The sequence below is a fragment of the Protopterus annectens genome, chromosome 3.part1 (genome assembly GCF_019279795.1).
Source record: "Protopterus annectens isolate FY-2018-M chromosome 3.part1, PAN1.0, whole genome shotgun sequence".
Classification (NCBI taxonomy): domain Eukaryota; kingdom Metazoa; phylum Chordata; order Ceratodontiformes; family Protopteridae; genus Protopterus; species Protopterus annectens.
Window position 1 is genome coordinate 204771830 of NC_056732.1, and position 18949 is coordinate 204790778.

General features: G+C 37.0%; 1 protein-coding gene across 1 annotated transcript in view; it reads right to left on the reverse strand.

The window, feature by feature from the left end:
• LOC122798064 (C-C chemokine receptor type 4-like) overlaps positions 1-18949 on the reverse strand; it is a 103083-nt gene that overhangs the window by 17072 nt on the left and 67062 nt on the right. The window contains exon 2 of the mRNA XM_044066716.1: positions 17689-17812. The gene's annotated coding sequence lies outside the window, so the exon portion shown is untranslated. The remainder of the gene's footprint in view (positions 1-17688; positions 17813-18949) is intronic.

Below are 18949 nucleotides of genomic sequence, written 5' to 3' on the forward strand. Positions count from 1 at the left end.
TTGTGTTGATTAACTGTTTTGCACTTTTAAAAAGTTATTTGTTGCTTAATTTTACCTGTAGGCTAACACACTCAAGTGCGCTAGCCGTTTAAAAGCATTTATAGCATTTACTGTCTGTTTTTCCTCTGTTTTCTGCAAAAAAAAAAAAAAAAATCTTGTTTTCCCACCTTACTGAACTAGAATAGTCCAGTCTTCAGAGTTTGCTGATCTCTGGGCTTTGGCTTGGTTCCTGTGCTATTCCATATCCTTATTTGGATAAAGGGAAGCTTCTTTGTTCACCAGTGGGAGTGGGGAGCACTGAGCAGCCTATTTGTCCCTAGAGCAGTGGTTCCAGCCAGAAACTTGTAGTCTATTGGCCATTTTGGGTAAATTCCTAGGTCTTTTCAACCCCCTGCTACAAATCCCGCTTTAGCGCGCTTTTGCGTGATTTAGCGTGGAGTTGCCCATAGAGCACCATCGTGCAGCGCCAGTTAAACAAGGTTAAACTATTTCTGGCTCTGTAAAGTCTGCTCTTCAATTTTTCCCTTAGAACTTCTCTACTTGCAATCTAAACAGTCTATTCTCTATCTCAATAGCTCAGCACTTGCTCCTAAAGCATTTTTATATAGGTAAAGTACTTGTATACTAAACAAAGTACTACATTAGCCTAGAATCCCCTTGAGTACCCATTTCCCTATAGGTCCCTTCTGACTCAGTTACACAGCAAACTTTTTCACTTTTTCTAGCATGTCGAAGGGTCAGTTGCTAGCATCCTCTCCAGTTCAGCTGGTGAATCTGGGCATCTTGAGGCAATGTTACAATTGCCTCATGTACACAGACAACCCACTCCTTCTCCCACAAAACACAAATACATGTGAGAGATGCAACTATATAGCCAAACTGGAGGCTGAGCTCTCTCAACTCAGGACTGGCAAGACCAGACAGGAGGAGAAGGAAACCACGCACACCACAAACCCAGTTTCACATAGAACTATCACAACTGCAAAACAAACACATAAACACACAAAGACATACTCGGAGGCACTGATCAAAAATCTACCAAAACTATAGAGGCCTCCAAAGCAGATACCCAAGCAACTGCCACCTCAAGACATAAGACATGCAACACATAGTTCTCAAAGTCAGTGTGCTAAACAGTCACAGCCCTTAAGGCCAAACACAATGCCAGACACACTTGTTATAGGTGACTCCATAGTCAGACACACTGACGTCCCACTCACCAGACTGAACAAGGAAAAGATCACAGTTAGCTGCCTGTCAGGCGCTAGAATCCGCCAGATAACACAAGCACTCAGGTCACTCCACAGCAAGTACAAGTATGACTCAGTCATTGTCCATGCCGGTGTGAACGACCTGAGACGTACCTCCCTGGACTACATGAAAAGAGACATAGAGGAGCTCTCAGATTATGTAGCCCAGGCCGGTATGACCCTGACCCTGAGCAGTATCCTACCCTCACCAAGAATGATGCCACAATACAGAGACAAAATGATCAGCTTTAATAATTGGCTTAATTACTGGTGTCATTCTAAGGGATCCAATGTCTGTCTGCCTGGGATGACATGCTTGACAAGCCACGCTGCTGCAAGGGATGGCTTGCACCTGTCACCCTGGGCTTCCGGATATTGGCAAAGGCTCTTGCCACCCCATAGTGCCTTTTTAGGCAAGGCTCAAATGATAAACCTACCGCCCTAGAAAACAAAAATGGAGAAAAACTAAGGGTAATACTGCTCAATGCCAGAAGTCTAAACCTCAAGATGCATGCCCTCGAAGCCCTCCTCAGTATGGAGAACATCGATGTTTGTGCTGTGACTGAAACCTGGTTCAAGGCTCCTGAGAGCACCCCAGCACTATCAGGTTATACCTCATATCATGCGTTCCGGCCCTAAAATCCAGACCGAACTACAAAAGGAGGGGGAGTATCCATATTCATAAAGGATACCCACACCTCCAGGTTAGTGGCAACGCACGAAGCATCGGAGACCATCCAGGTGCAATTAACCATAGGTAAAACTGCCCTACAGTTTGTAACATGCTACAGACCACCTTCTCAAACTCAGGAAACCCACACAGCCTTCCTGAAGACACTGGAGAGTATAAATGTCTCTCCAAACACCATCATATTGGGTGACTTCAACTACCCAAACATAGACTGGGAACATTACTCAAGCCCCAACACCCTAGCCCAAAGGTTCCTTGAGTTCATAAACTCAAATGCTATGGAACAACTAGTCACCATTCCCACAAGAGGAGAAAATATACTAGACCTGATCATCACAAACATGGGGACAAAATGCTCCACACCGAAGTATATCCCTCATTGGTGAGATCAGACCATAAATTAATCTCACTGGAGATCCACATCCCGCCCCACCCCCAGCAAAAAAGACCACAGTGAAGAACTTCTCAAAAGCAAACTTCATACTTCTTAAGACTGGAGTGGTATCCTTCAAGGCCCCCGAGCCAGTGGAAACCACAACCCACGCTGCTGAAACCCTTACAAATGCCTTCTACGAGCACCTCCAGGAATGTATGGATCAAGCAATCCCTAATAAAATCAAGACCCTTTCCACCAAAGGCAGGCGCCCGGTCTGGTGGACTCCAGCCATAAACAAACTCTACAACAAGAGGAGAAAGCTACTATATGACAGAGCAAAATCCCTAAATGGGAAGGCATCTCTGATCAATACTAGCAAAAAACTACGATCACTCATAAAATCATCCAAGGCCAACTTTGAGAGAAAAATCGCTAATGACACAAAAGACAATCATAAAGCCTTCTTTGGCTATGTTAGAAACCTGGGTGGAAACTCCCAGATATGCTCAGAATTAGTCCAAAATGATAAAAAAATCACTGAACCCACAGACATTGCCAACATACTGGCAGACAGGTTCAGTGCAAATTTCTCCTTCCTCCCCCCCAAAAGGAGAAATATCTATCCCACCAGAGTCTAGCCTCCCAAACATCTCAGATGCCCAGGTGGGAGCTGCTCTCTCTAAAGTAAAAAACACAGCATCAATGGGACCGGACGGTGTCCCCGGCTGTGTGCTACACGAACTCAATGAGGAACTAAACCCACACATAAGGCTGCTGTTTAATCTTAGCCTTACTACAGGATACGTACCCAAAGAATGGCGTACGGCAACTGTGGTCCCTCTCCACAAAGGCGGTGCTTCTACGGACCCTGGAAATTACCGCCCCATAAGCTTGACGAGCCTTGTCTGCAAAGCTATGGAGAGGATCATAATGGAACTCATAAATAAAGACATTGGGGACCTACAGACACTGGATCCTACCCAATTTGGCTTTGTCAAGGGCAGATCCTGCCTCTTGAACTTGGTCGACTTTTTCGAAACAGTCACTAAGGCCATTAATGAGGGTAAGGCAGTTCACACAGCCTACCTTGACCTAGCAAAAGCATTCGACACAATACCCCACTCGGGCATCATAGAAAAGCTCACCAGCTTAGATGTAAACCCATATGTCACAAGATGGGTTGCAAACTGGCTCAAGGACAGAACACACAGGGTTAGAGTTGCTGGTGCCATGTCAGACTCTAAGCCGGTCACGAGCGGTGTCCCACAGGGCTCAGTCCTGGGCCCCCTCTTGTTCGGCATTTATTTTTCTGAAATGCAGGCAAACATAGGGGGATTGTGGCTGACAAAATTTGCAGATGACTGCAAACTGGGCACCATAATTGACACTCCATCAGACACAGACATCCTCCAGAAAGGTCTCATAGAAATGGATAACTGGTGCCAGAGCCATGGCCTTAAGCTAAATGCCAAAAATGTATAGTCATACCCTTTGGGAAAAACAAGGTAACCCCTAATTACCACATAGGTGGTAATCCATTAAACACGGAAGAAGTTATCAGGGACCTGGGGACCCAAGTTGACAGTAACCTCTCTTTTGACACTCACATTGCCAAAGTGGTTAGGAAGACCTTCTACATTGCCCACCTGATCATGAAGGGATTCACATCCAGATCAGGAGAGGTCATTGTACCCCTGTACTCTTCACTTATCAGACCAATGATTGAGTACAACGCCCCATTCGAATGTACCTTACCCGACACCTGCAGCAGTTGGAAAGACCCCAAAAGTTCCTCACCAAAAGGATAAAGGGGCTCAAACATATGTCATTCGATGCCCGACTGAAGAAACTCCAGCTCTATTCAGTCACATACCGTCTGCTCAGAGGTGATCTGTGCCTGACATACAAGGCCATGTCCAACCCGGAATTAATGGACATGCTCCACCTCAAAAATCCAAATCCACCAGAGCCACGAGAGCAAGAGACTTAAACCTCAACACAGATATAAATAGGACGTGCTGGAGGGACAGATTCATCACCCAGAGACTCCCTACACTATGGAACAGAATCCCAGTCCATGTGAGGCAGAGCCCCTCACTGACTCTGTTCAAGAGAAATCTTGACGAGTGGATGGGAGATCGTAGGTTTACCCCGGGAATCATCTCTGTATCACTGCTGGACAGAGGCACAGCAAACTAATGGGTATAGTATTCTCATCCTAAGGGGTGGTGAAAGCCACACACACTCTGGCTAGGCTTATAAATGCCCTAGGGCAGATAGCCTAGTATGAACCTATGAACCTATGAACCTATGAACCTATTGCTTGAACAAGTTTAACAGACTTTTCAGTAACAATTCAAATCTATCAGCAGGATCTAAATTGGAAAGCCCTGATTTAGTATCATTGATAAAAGGTAGATGCTCAACTATATCTGAGGAAATGGTGCTCAAATCCCTTAATAAAGTTAGGAAGGCTATATCTATGGACCCAGATGACATTCCAGGGATTTTAATATCATCCATAAAACCCAGCATGATTCTAATATTACATAATGTGTTTAGTGGTATTTTAAGAAATGGTTATGTTCCAAGCAAATTAAAAACATCAGTTATTACACCAATATTCAAAAAGGCTGATAGGTTATTACCTCAAAACTGTAGAGCTATAAGCTTGACTCTGATAATAAACAAATATTTTGAAAGGTATATTCTACAGCCATTGACTAAACTAGGCATTCAAGGAACTATTTAGGCATCAATCAGCATGGCTTTTCCAAGGGGTAAATCTACTATAAGGAGCCTGATAGACTTCCATTATCAGATTACTTTAGCTATCATTCTAGGTTCCTCTGATAGGGCAGTGTACTTGGACCTCACTGGAACTTTTCACACCCTTCCTCATTCTGTAATAGTCAAAATGCCATGCCAATAAAGTATAGAATGCATGATACATGGTGAGAACTCACTCGTGATCCACTGTTAAAAATGAAAGACAATTTCCCTAAAAAAATGTGAATATCATAACCTTACAAATCCTGGCAATGTTCACAACTTATCATGTTCAAGGATTATGGTTTGGATAATGTATATGCTTCAGTGTAACAAGTCAACGGCGTAGCTACCAATATAACAAAGTAGAGAAAATGTCACATGCAAAGACATTTGTGCCTCATTAGAAAGAGCAAAATATCATTAACCCAAATTCAAGAACAGAAAGTTGGACTTTTGTTCTGTGGTGCATAGTAAGGGAAGGTATAAAACAAATATAGCACATTTTGTCAACATTCAATGCAAAATGCATATCATCGCATTGCAGACACTGGTGAGTTGCAAAGCAGTTTATATGTCTGTTAAAAGTTCTTTAAAATAGAAGCAAGAGTGGTCAGTTAACACCTCCTGGATTGCAATGATAGTTTGTCTAATCTGAAGGATAGCACACCCAGAATTTCAGCACCCCCTTATGCTCCCCTATAGTGTTGGTATTGGAAAAATTAATCCAAGTACCTGGCATGAGAACAGAACCCAAACCCTTCTGCACCAAATGCGAGTGTACTACCTGTTGAGCTACTGAGACTGTAAATATACATGTTGGTTTTCTAGCCCCTTCACAAAAAAAACAGCACTGATTAAAAAAATTCTGTGCCAAGCATATGCAGCAACATAATCTTCCTAGCACTGTATTTCTGGATTTCTGGTTTGCTAAAATAACACCAACAGAAACTTTAGATCAGAATGTTTTGGGATAGCATACTACCTCTTAACTTATTTGGTCAAGAATTCTGGAGAAAGCAAAAAAATGGGTGCGGGGGGTTCAATCAGGAGCATTTTTTTAACTATTGCTCTAATTTACTTAAACAGTTAATGGAACAACAAGATCTGCATCAATATGCATTTTGAACAATAAGAACTATAAAACTCTAATGACTGTCTGACTGTAATCATGACTGTTTTACCAGAAAATAAAAATGTTATGAGGGACAGGGCAGACCTTTGAAGCAAAATGAGGGACATTCTGCAAAAATGGGGACAGTTAAGACGTATGAATAGCATTCAAAAAAGGAATGTCTGGTCACAATAACCTATTCCTAGACTTGCATACTTTTGCTGTATGTGCAGGATTTTAAATGTTTAAATGATGCAGTTATAATATTCTCAGAGTTATTATAACTGTCTATGAACAAGTCTCAGGAAAAGAGTTTAAGAATTTGTGTATTTAATGACTGAGAATTAATACTACATATACTTAAATTCTTAAAGGTAAGACTTCTTCATTTTCAGACAGCTTAGTATTGTTTGAAGTTATCATTGCATCCATAGTACCAACAAGTAAAATAATAAAAGAAACTGCATCAATATGCATTTTGAAGACTACGCTATCTCCTATAAGGTGGTACAAATGGGTGAAATGTAGAACATTTTCTAGCAGCTAGCGAGGGAGTTCACAGAATGGTCACCATGTTGCTTCAAACTTGTTTTACCACATTTTCAATCATTAGATACTCTTGGGAGAAACAACTCAAGCTGCACAAGTCCAAGCGCTGCCAAGCACCCCCCCCCCAAAAAAAAAAAAAACACTAGCAACTCCAGTCAGTGTCAAGCAATGATCAGTAAAGCTAAAAACAGTCTTGCAATATCATGGATATCATACCATACATAACATCAACAAGCAAAATGATTAAAGAAACCACAGCCATAAGTCAACCTTTTATCTTCAAGCTGTAGATTCCTATACTATTTTGCGCAATGTGGAACAGATGGCTAAAATGTGACACATTTACCAACACCTAAGAAGGAAGGTCACTCCCTAGTTAAACTATGCATTTTATACTTCTAGAGAGTTCATTGATACTCCCATTCTCTCTTTGCTTGCCAGAACAGTTGTTTGGTTAAAAATTAAAATTTTCCTTGTAAACTATTAATGACAAAAAGTAATACACCAGTTGTAATATATTGTTGTTTTACCGCACACCCAGATCTTCAAACATTAGACACTTGAAAGTAAGTTGAAAAAGTCCAGGACCCCCTCCCCCACTCCCACTCACAAATAGGCAAATTATTTTCATATTATCTCCAAGCATCTGTAGTTATAAATCGTCAGTGACAAACAACTTTAACTTTTCTCAGTTGTTATTATTTCATTCACTCTACTCACTATATTGCTAACACTTTGATCTTTGACACCCCCCACCCCACACACACATATCAATTACAGACACTTATATGACTGTACACCTCAGATACTTGCTTGGTATTAAGTGAATGAATAAATTCAACAACTGCCTAGAAATATATCTGACCTTTATGTGAGAACCACACAGTGCAACTCCTCTTTGCCCTCTTAAACAACAGAAACAGTTTTCAAAATATTAATCTTACATAGTGAAATGTTTGATAGAACAACAAGCAGCTTTGCATTATAAGGATACAAAATCTGAAAATCACATGCTTGACATTTAGTGATAGTAATCCACAACTAGTTGCATAAGGCCACAAACTTTACAAAGAACAAACCAATATATCTCACAAATTCTTTGCTTAAGAATTCTGGACAGAGCCAAAAATAATGGGAGACAAAAATAACAAATTTTAACTATTATTATATGTATTAATCAACCAGGTAAACCCAATTGGCAAAGCATCCCTTATTAGGCATGACCTGGGTGCACTGTCTGATTAACTGAATTGCTAAAGGTAGGCAAATGGAGGTGAAAGGGTTCAAACCCATTATCTTTGACTATATGAGTACCAGACAACTTCAAATCATTTAAATGTTAATAGGACAATAAGTGTTGCATGGATGTACATTCTCTGAACAATATTCATAAACAATCAGATTGTGACGAAATCCCTATTTTAAGGGAAGAAAGCGCTCAGTCTGGTCTTGTGGAATTTACATTTAATAAACGTGAAGTGTTCGTGGATCTGGCTGCAGCAGTGTATTTTACATTTTCATAGTTGTTTTTGGTACACTGTTCCTGACTTTTTTTTTTTTTTTTTTTTTTTTGTAATAAAGTGACATACTGTGATATTTTCTTTGAGACTCCTGAGGTTTTAGAAGTTTTACTAAAGAAGTATGGAGAGAGAAAAGACATTTATCCATAGAACAATTATGTAGCTAAGACAAGAAACACAGAAAAAAATCAATATACAGTTTTGAACAGAGACTGGAAGAGAGACTGTGAAAAAATATTTACTAAAGTATTTTTGCAATGAAATAAAATACATTTAAAAAGTTTTTGATAATAGAGGACTTTTGACAGGTGCTTGGGACTGTAATGTAATTTTGAAAATAGAGAATGGTAAAATTGTACATATTCCATCTATAATTAATGTTGAATGGAATATAGCTGTTGTTAAGTATTGCGGACAACCAAGAGCATTTTTTTGTAGGAAACAGGGACAGTTTGTGAACAACTGGGATAAAAAAATATGTTATTTATGTGTGGAAATTGGTCATAATGCAAAAAAACTGTAAAGAATGTTCTAAATGTAAATAAACAGGGCATGTATGTATGTATTGTGAGAAGGAGAGGCGGCTAGAATGTGAATAGAACAACAAAACAGGAATGAAAATTAAATATTACAATTAGAGGAACTACAAACAGAGGAAAGAGAAAGTAGTAAAACACATCAAGATGAAAGTTTGGATAATATACAAAAAGGGGAAGGTAAAATAGAGAGTGGTACAGAGATCAGTGAGCAAGAGGATATGAAGTGGTTCAGAAGAAAAATACAATTGGAAGAGGAAATGAAAATTTCAAGAACTGAGAATAAAATCTAAAAAAGAAAGGAAATGGATAATTATAATAATCTCCAACAGATTAGAAAGAAAAGCAACATATAATCTTAGAATACCATCAATTAATGTTAATAATATTAAGAATATGGTTAGGAGAATAGGAATAACAGACTGGTGTAATAAGTTTGATGTGGCTATAATAATACTAGAAGACAATAGGATTTTAAATAAAGAAGAAAGAGAACAGAGACAGTATGTGTGGGTGGTATAATATGGAATTTGAGACATGTAAGTTGTTCAGAAACTGCTGTATTATATAGAAAAGGAATAAAAATTCTAGATTATACTTTATTTAAACTAGGAAGGTTAATTGCAGTAAATTTTAGATGGGAAAAGAAAGTGTATTGATTAATAACCATATATGCATATGTGCTATATAAAAAAGTGAGAAATTATTTTCTGATATATTCAATTATGTTGTAGTAAATATGGATATTATAGTAACAAGAGGTTTTGTAATTTAAGAAATGAAAAGCAAATATATAAAAGTGATAAGAAAGTAATGAAAAAGATAAAAATGTGGAAACTTGAAATTATGGAATTTAAGTAAAAACACATATCAAAGAGGAAGATTTCAGAAAGAGATAGATTATTTTCTATTGTCAAAAACTATAAGAGTTATAATAGAACAAGTAGTAGAGACAGTTTTTTTGACCATTTAGTAATATAGATTGTGATAGATGAAAATAAAAAATATATTAAGATAGGGAAGAGCACTAAGAGAATCAATGAAAAGAGTGGAACATGGATAGTCAGGAAGACATAATAAAATTATGGAGGGATCCTTTAGCAATGAGAATTTTTTAAAAGAACTGGACCAAATGGTGGATAACATTTAAAAAGAAATATAAAAAGATGTATTTCATATGGGAGAATAAGAAAAGATGAAAATATAAGAAGGAATATGGACAAATTCAAAATAATGTCTTAAGTTGTTTAGATAGAAATGAAAGGAATTATTTTAGGAAAGAAAAAGAAGAAATTTATCAGAAAAATCAAGAGAAAATGAAAAAGTTATTATACAGGCAAAAATATTTTTACAGGGAAAGAAGGAAGAGGTAGCACCTTCAGAGAGGACTCATAGAAACGGATAATTGGTGCCAGAGCCATGGCCTTAAGCTTAACACCAAAAAATGTATAGTCATACCCTTTGGGAAAAACAAGGTACCCACAAATTACCACATAGGTGGTAATCCATTAAGTACGGAAGAGGTAATCAGGGACCTAGGGACCCAGGTTGACAGTAACCTCTCATTTGACACTCACATTGCCAAAGTGGTTTGGAAGACCTTCTATATTGCCCACCTTATCATGAAGGGTTTCACATCTGGATCAAGCGAGGTCATTGTGCCCCTGTACTCATCTCTTATTAGGCCAATGATTGAGTACAATGCCCCATTTGGGATGTATCTTACCCGACACCTGCAGCAGTTAGAAAGACCCCAAAAGTTCCTCACCAAGAGGATAAAGGGTCTTAAACATATGTCATATGCTGCCCGACTGAAAAAACTCCAGCTCTATTCAGTCGCATACCGCCTACTCAGAGGTGACCCTGTGCCTAACGTACAAGGTCATGTCCAATCCAGAATTAATGGACATGCTCCACCTCAAAAAATCCAAATCCATCAGAGCCACGAGAGCAAGAGACTTAAACCTCAACACAGAAATAAATATGACGTGCTCGAGGGACAGATTCATAACCCAGAGGCTCCCTACACTCTGGAACAGAATTCCAATCCATGTTAGGCAGAGCCCCTCACTAACTCTATTCAAGAGAAGTCTTGATGAGTGGATGGGAGATCGTAGGTTTACCCCAGGGGTAATCTCAGTGTCACTACTAGACAGAGGCACAGTAAACTAAACCCTAAATGGGCGTAGTATTCTCATCCTAAGGGGTGGTGAAAGCCACACACACTCTTGCTAGGCTTATAAATGCCCTAGGGCAGATAGCCTAGTACGAACCTATGAACCTATGAACCTATCACCATACTTGAGTATTAAAGTAAAGGAAGATGGTATAATGAGAGAAATGAAAAGTAATTATGGGAAAATTAAAAAAGAGCAATTTAAAGCAATTGATGTTGTAGTTACATATGTGAAAGAAATGGTAAAAGGAAAAGGGTTAAATAGGAAAATTTTGTAGAAGATAAAACAGTTTTCAGAAGAAATAAAGAACTGGAACAGCAGATTACAAAAGCAGAAATAGATAAAGTAACTAAAAGTATAAATGTAGATATAGCAGCTGGATTAGACAGTATAGTATATCAAATGTATGTAAAGCTAATGTTATGGCAAAAAATAAATATTAATAAAAGTATTTAATGAATGGTTAAATAATGAGATAACTTTTGAAGAAATATGTGAAGGTGTGATGAGATTTATATGGAAGAAGAGAGAGAAGGACTAAATAAAAAATTGGAGACCTAAAATGTTGAATAATTATGACTATAAATTGTTTATGAAAGTAATCCAAAAAGGATTAGAAGATAAATTACATTATATAACAGAAGCCAATATATTTGGGGTCAGAGAAAAAGGGATTCAAGAAGTATTGCACATACATTCAAGTTTACGTACACTAGCACAACCTGTTTCACTTTGTGACTGCCTTGAGAGTTTCTGATCCCTTGCTGTTTTTTCTCAAGGTTTATCTCTGTTTTTCTTGATTCAAGAAGTATTAATGATAATTAGGGAGATAGTTGATGATATTAAGAAAGGACAAACAGAAATAAAATTAATAGTGGTAGATATAAATAAAGCATTGGATTTAATAGAGCATAATATTTTATGGCAATTAATGGACGGGAGGATGTCATAATGGTTAAGGTGTTTACCTTAAAGACACAAGGTGCAGGGTTTGAGTCTCACTTGGGGTAATTGGCTAGGCTTCAAATGGCCCAAAAGGGCAGTTAGCCTAGTACTAAGCTATGAACGTAAGAACTTAAATCTATGAATACAAGTCTTGTATAAAAATCAAAAAAGTACTTGAAACACTATATAAGCACACCAATATTGAAATTCTAGTACATGGTTAGTTTAGCAAAAGAATAATGATGAGAAGAGATGCAAAGCAGGAATGCCCAATGAGTAGCATTTTGTTTATAATGATTATGAATATTGTAATAAAAGGATTAACTGAGGAATTGGATGAGAGTAAACATATACAAGAAATAAGGATAAAGTATTCTATTATTATGTCTTATGCTGATAACATAATATTAACAACAAAAATGTTAAAGAAATGGAAAAAGTAATTATTTAAGAAAGTATTTAAAAGATTACAAGAGGTTGGATTAGATATTAATTAACAAAACTGTAAAGGTATAGGAGATGATAAAGAATTGGAAGGTATGCAATTTGGCAAAACAATATCCACTTTAGGAACTGAATTTGGAGAGTATGATATAAAAAATGAGCAATGGGAAAATTTTTGAGAGATGTAAAAGGACTTAAAATTGTGTAGAGTAGGTATAGATTGTCATTAAATAAAAAGTAGGTTTAATAAATAGAATATATATGGGGAAAATATCATATCTAGCTAGTATATATATGATCTCAATAGATATAGAGAAGCAGTTTATTGAAATAATTTTTCAGTTCATGTGGGAATCCAGACTAAATCTAGTCAAAAGAGGAGTTTTGTATATGGGAAAAGATAAAGGGAGGTTTGGCTTCTTGAACCCGATAGTGTATGGAGCATCTGTAAATTTATATAACATTTTAAGATGGATAAGTAGAAAAGAGAATACATTGGCAAAAAATCATTTAAATAAAAAAAATGATGTAATTAAAATTAATAAAAGAGAAAAGGAATATAAACTTTAAGAGATAAGGCTGTATCAAGAAAAAAATGAAAATGTGGAAACTAAGAATAGATAGAGATGATGAAAAAAGGAAAAGTTGGTATAAGAATATCATGAGACAAAATTATTGTACGAGTCCTCGGGAACATTTAACAGAAAAAAAACAAAGCTATAAAGCAAAGGAATAAATTGTAAAAAATGCCGTATATCGAGATTTTTATGGAGATTATAAATTAATAAGCTAACTTTTAAAAGAAATATGTCTTATAAAGAAGTTGATGAGACAGTTTGTTTGTATTGTGGGGAATTGGAGACAAATGAAAACATTTTTAACATGTAAAACAGTTAAAAGTTTATGGCAAGAAAATAATAGAAAATAAAATAGTTAAGGAATTGCAAGATTATAAATAAATATAGACATGGTTAAGTTTATAGACAACATTGCAATGATTATGTTAATAATGTGAAAACAATATTTAGTATAATTTGGACAATTTGGAATGAAAGGTTAAATGAGGTTATGTTTAATGGTAAGTGGATTTCAACAAATAGTATCTGAAAAATCAAGTGGTGGTTATGAAGAAAAGAGTTGGGGTCTGAATGAATGTAATCATCTTTTGGTAATTGATGAAGAGTTAAATTATGGAATGTTGTTCTTTTTCTCTAAATATATAAATATGTATATTTATGTATTGTAAATAAGGTTAAAATAAGTTGAAAATAAAAATCCCCTTCTCTTTCTGATAGGTGCTGTGGGACTGTGTCCATTCACATGAGCTGCCACCAACTTAAGCAGATAGGATTTCTGTTTAACATCTCATCCAAAGGATGACACACTCAGGAGTGCCACATCCCCCTACACTGCAATGTCAGCAATCCATCTACCTGGTGTGGGAATAGAAGCCACAGTCTTCTGCACAAAAGGAGACAGTACTGTTTTTCGTCACTAACAAAAACTACATTAATGAGGGACAGGCCTTAAGTATGAGATGAACACAGTGGTGTTCTGTATATTATGAAACAGATAAGAAACAATCTATTTGAATTCACTTAAAAAGTTAACAGATCAGGTTTTCAGCAACATGTATTTTCTGAACATTTGAACAACAAGAACTATGAAACTATAATAACTGGTATTACTGAGTGACTCTAAATCTTAATGATTTTTAACCCGCACTGATTTATTAAAAAATGTGAGGGTCTGGTAGTTACTATAAGGGATTAAGTCTTTAAATTGTTAATGAGCTGTTTCATGTAGCAAAAGATGCATGGTTTGATGTTTCTACTGTGTGACTTTGATTAAGTTACTTAACCAAATGATGCTCCTGGGTTGCCCCTTTATCTGGTTTAATATATAGAAATACAAAAAGAGCATATATATGTGGCTAAATATTCATGTACAGTTTCTGAATGATAAGATAGAAGCTGGACCATGTTCAAATGAGATGCCTAGGCAGAGTAAAAGACCAGATGTCCCTGCAGCCATACCAATAGCCCATTACTTCGTGTTCTGTCCCCACTTATCATAAAACACTGTTGATACCTGTCAGTGTGTCTTCTTTACTTTTACAATGATCACATATATTTTGATTTAATTTAAAACTTTTATTAAAATTTTACAACCCAAATACTGACAGCTGTTTAATGAATGAAACAAAACACCTCCACACTGAAAACAGAACAGCATGAGCAACAATAAACTTCTCTTCATTAGAAACTCACATTTAACAGTCATGCAAGGATTTATAGTCTAATAGTATATAGAGAAGGACTAATTAACAACTAAATGACGGATGTGGGCATTCAAAAGACAAATGTGGAAGGAATATGCTAACAGCTTGGGAAAGACTATTGGATGTAAGTGTGTTTTTCAGGGGCAGCCCAGGAGCACTGTCTGGTGAAATAACTTAGCCAGACTCAAACTCAGACAAACAAAGGCTGAGGGAATCAAAAGCTGCAGTACAGAAAGCAGCTCATCAACAGCATATAGCCCTAACTTATCTGCACCAGATACAAAATTCTTGTGGCCCAACACAGTGCATTTCACACCCGTGTGCCTCCAAAAAAAAGTTAAATTTAAAATGCATTCATATTTAATAATTTAATGTTAAACTAGTAGACTTCATACTGTGCAGTTTAATCACAGTAAATAAACGCACTATCAACAGTCAACAAAAAAAGGAAACCAAGGATCATGCCTGAAAAATGGCTCATCACAAAGCCCCTGTTTACTACAATCAATTCCTTCCTTTTCAGTTTCTCTAATCAGGAATTCTGGACAAAGTCAAACCCACTGGAGAAAGTTTACATTTTTCAGGGTGACCCAGGAATACTGTCTGAGTGACTTACTCACAGCCTTACCATAAGCAAATGGAGGTGGGGGGATTCAAGCCTTGTAATTTTGAGTAAAGGAAACAATTCTTTAACAGCACAGAGCCTTACGTACCTACCAACTTTAATCCATTTAAATGTTTAACAGAACTACAACAGGTGTTGCATGGACATGGATTTTCCAAACAATGAGAACTAGGAAACATTATGAGAGGTCTGGCAACTGGTGTGGAGGATTAAGATGTTAGCTCAGGGTGTATGGGGTTTGATTCTCCATGTAAGCAAGTTACTTAATCAGAATCCTCCCTACGTAAAATCCATTTTATACAGATGCGTGCACACGCGCACGTACGCACGCGTGCACACACACACACACACACACACACACACACACACATGCACACCTTACCATCTGCACCTCGATCTCTGTGCTGGCTAGTCCAGCTGACATTATTTTATCTTGATCCCTGCTTAAGCTACTATTATGGCTGATGAAAACTGCTACTGCCAAACCACATTCAAAATTCCCATTCTACTACAGCTGACATAAAATGTGCATGTGTGTTTGCTTAATCCGCCATACATTAAACTCACTTGTGGAAAATAAGCTCATCTGGGGTGAATTCTTTCTTGGGGCATTCAGAGAAGCACACACTTTCATGAGGGGGCTGACCACTGACCATCAGCAACTGATTTTTGTGAGTTTAATGTGAGTCCGGAAATAAGAATGAAACCATGGCTTGCTTAATATGTAAGCTGAAAGAGGGGATCAGACAGAGAGTCAGCTAACTATAATAGAAAATTTCTTTGACATTCCAAGTTGACTTTATTTTTTTCTGGTTTCAGCATTTGAGCTTTGAAAGCACCAAGAAACCTGAAAGACATGCATATGATAGTGCAACAGGCACTAACTATAAACTTCACAAACCTTCCATGTGGGAAACCACTGTCTTGAGTAATGAAGTACCACCAACTAAAAAATGAGCTCTGTAGTATCATGCAACTAAATGAAGGGCACTAAGACCGCCTTTGAGAACTAGGAGACTTTCACTCCAGTAAAGAATCTCTCACACTCATGATCTCACCCCTTATAACAGGATCTTTACATAAGCCAGCTGCACTGGTATCAAATGGCCCAAGAGAAGCCATTCATGAAAGTGTTCTTCTACTGCCATGTGTATCAAAATTGCTTATTAAAGGTCTCACCATAAAATTTTGCAAAGGCAGTTGCCATTTCTATGGTGCTGTTAGACATTTCCCTATAAATGACAGATGAAGACCAACACTACTTACTTCCCACTCCCTTAGCATAAGGATTGTAACTTACCAGGGTTATAATTGTTAAATAAATACCTGGACTTAATCACCTTTGCATAAAGAACCCATGTCTTCTCATGCCTCTTCCAATTATTCGTTGCGAATTCCAATATAAATCCCGATGCACTCAGGTTATGTTCTTTGACCTACATAGGCACAATCTTACCTATTAAAAAGTATGCCATAGCTTTATTAATTTCTTCCATTCTCTAAATAGTTTCTGAATGCTAATACATTTTTACTTTTAATCTGTTGCACTCAGACCAATAAAGCCAAACTACACTAGCTGCAAACATGCCACATTTTGCTCTTTTTCTGTGCTCATGAGAACTGTCATATTAAAACACATATATGTCATCAAAAGTTCATTTTTGTATATCCCATAGGCTTATACTACATGAGGTTTAAGGTATAACACAGAGAAGATTCCACCTTGGCTGGGTCCTTTTTATAGTTTTTACTAAACAGTTTGTCTGTGCATCCATCGCACCCATTGGATTGGATGTTATCTGGTATATTTTGCAGTTACTCTAATGTTTATGGACATCAGGCTTGTTTATAAACTCTGTGTTTCCAAAATAAAACCAAATTATACATTTAGACTGTCCTGATTAGCTCAGAAAAAGTGTGAAATGTGGAATGTTTATGGCTAGTGGTGGTTGATTTATTGGCTTAAACATGCCAGTAAACATTTAAAAGTAAAAACAATCATAGGCATTCAGCAGCTGTATAGCTGAAACACTTGTATATCCATAAGGGGTCATCTGCATTTATTCCATGGTCTACCACTGCAGGTGGTTTAAGGTATTATACATGAAGACTCTAGCTTAGTGGAGTTTTTCAGGTGCTGTTTATTAAATCCTTTACTATAAGAATCTTGGAAAACAGACTCCACATTTTGAAAAACTGCAAAAAAACTTGTTTTAGAGGGAGGAGGAAGAGGAGGCTAGACAACAACAAATTTGAACTCCGATCCCCTTCAAAATGTTCTGAGAAATATTATTCAGCATTCATTGTTTGCAAATAACTGCTTGGATTTTGCATCAATATTTTCATCAGACACAATCATAGTCTCTACATTTTTGTGAACAAACCAGACCCCCCAAACTTAACCAACTCACCTTTTTCTCCTCAATATAGTATTGTCTTCTGAGAAGAGATGTTCATCTTGCACTGGTAGAAAATGCACCAAAGATGAATCTGTGACCTTCAGACTGAGGTTCCTCTTGACTTAGCTATTCAGACCTTTAACATTTCAAGAACAAATTTTAAGCCTATTGCATATTCATCATTCAGCTAATTATGTATTTATATACAATTATACAATAAAGGGTTATTACTATTCAAAAAAATATGCACGCTCTTGGACAATCCAGTCAGTGTGTCCACTGTAAATGAAGCATATACAAACACAAAGTCTGGCTGCTAAACTACTGTTAAGCACCTGGGCTTCCGGCCGACATTAGCTCTATAATGCCATCCATAAAATGTTTTTCAAAGGACAGGGAAAAAATCTAAGAAAAATCATTAATGTTCTGCAAAACTCTAACAGTTCAGAGATATAGTTACCAGCAGCATGAATGATCATACTGCTGGTAACCATTTATCACAACTGTTTACCCTTTTGCAAAGCACCTTTAATTTTCTTCATATTTTGCTCTATCTACTTTTGTTTTTCTGGTAAGTTACTGAAGGCTTCTAACAGAGAGAAAAAAGACACACACACTAGTTTTATACTTCTCACTAAAAAAGAAAAAAGAGAGCGAGAGAGACATTGCGGCACTGATGTATTGTACAAGTGAGAAGACATAAGTACCATGCACATGCGTAGTACAATAATAAACACTGAAGAAAGTAGAAAAGCACTAAAGTGCCATTATACAAAGATATTATTAAGAAGAGTAAGCATTTCTTTATTAAATAATGTTATGGTATAACAGCAATAATCCACTCCTGGCTGTGGGTATCACAAGATTTACCCTTGGCTGACTTTGTTTGATCACCTGGGTTTCGCTCACATGATTAAACCCCACAAACCATGGATAAATCCTGTGATATCCACATCCAGTTATGGGTTATTGCTAAATTATATAATGGTTTATATATTTATATCTACATTAGATTATACTCTTGGTAACAGACATATACTTTTACACCATATCAGTTATTAATATTTTTTCAAACTACAGCAATGCATACATTTGCAATGTAAAATTGTTCAATGGATTATCAGCAATTTCTCACCATTTAAAGACTCCTTCCCCTATTTCTCTAGTGACCCACCTTTGTGCAGTGTCCTCAAGATGAAGAACCATATAGGGACTACCACTTGCAGGATCATGACCAATTATAAGTGGACACTTGTATCTCAACATTCTCTGC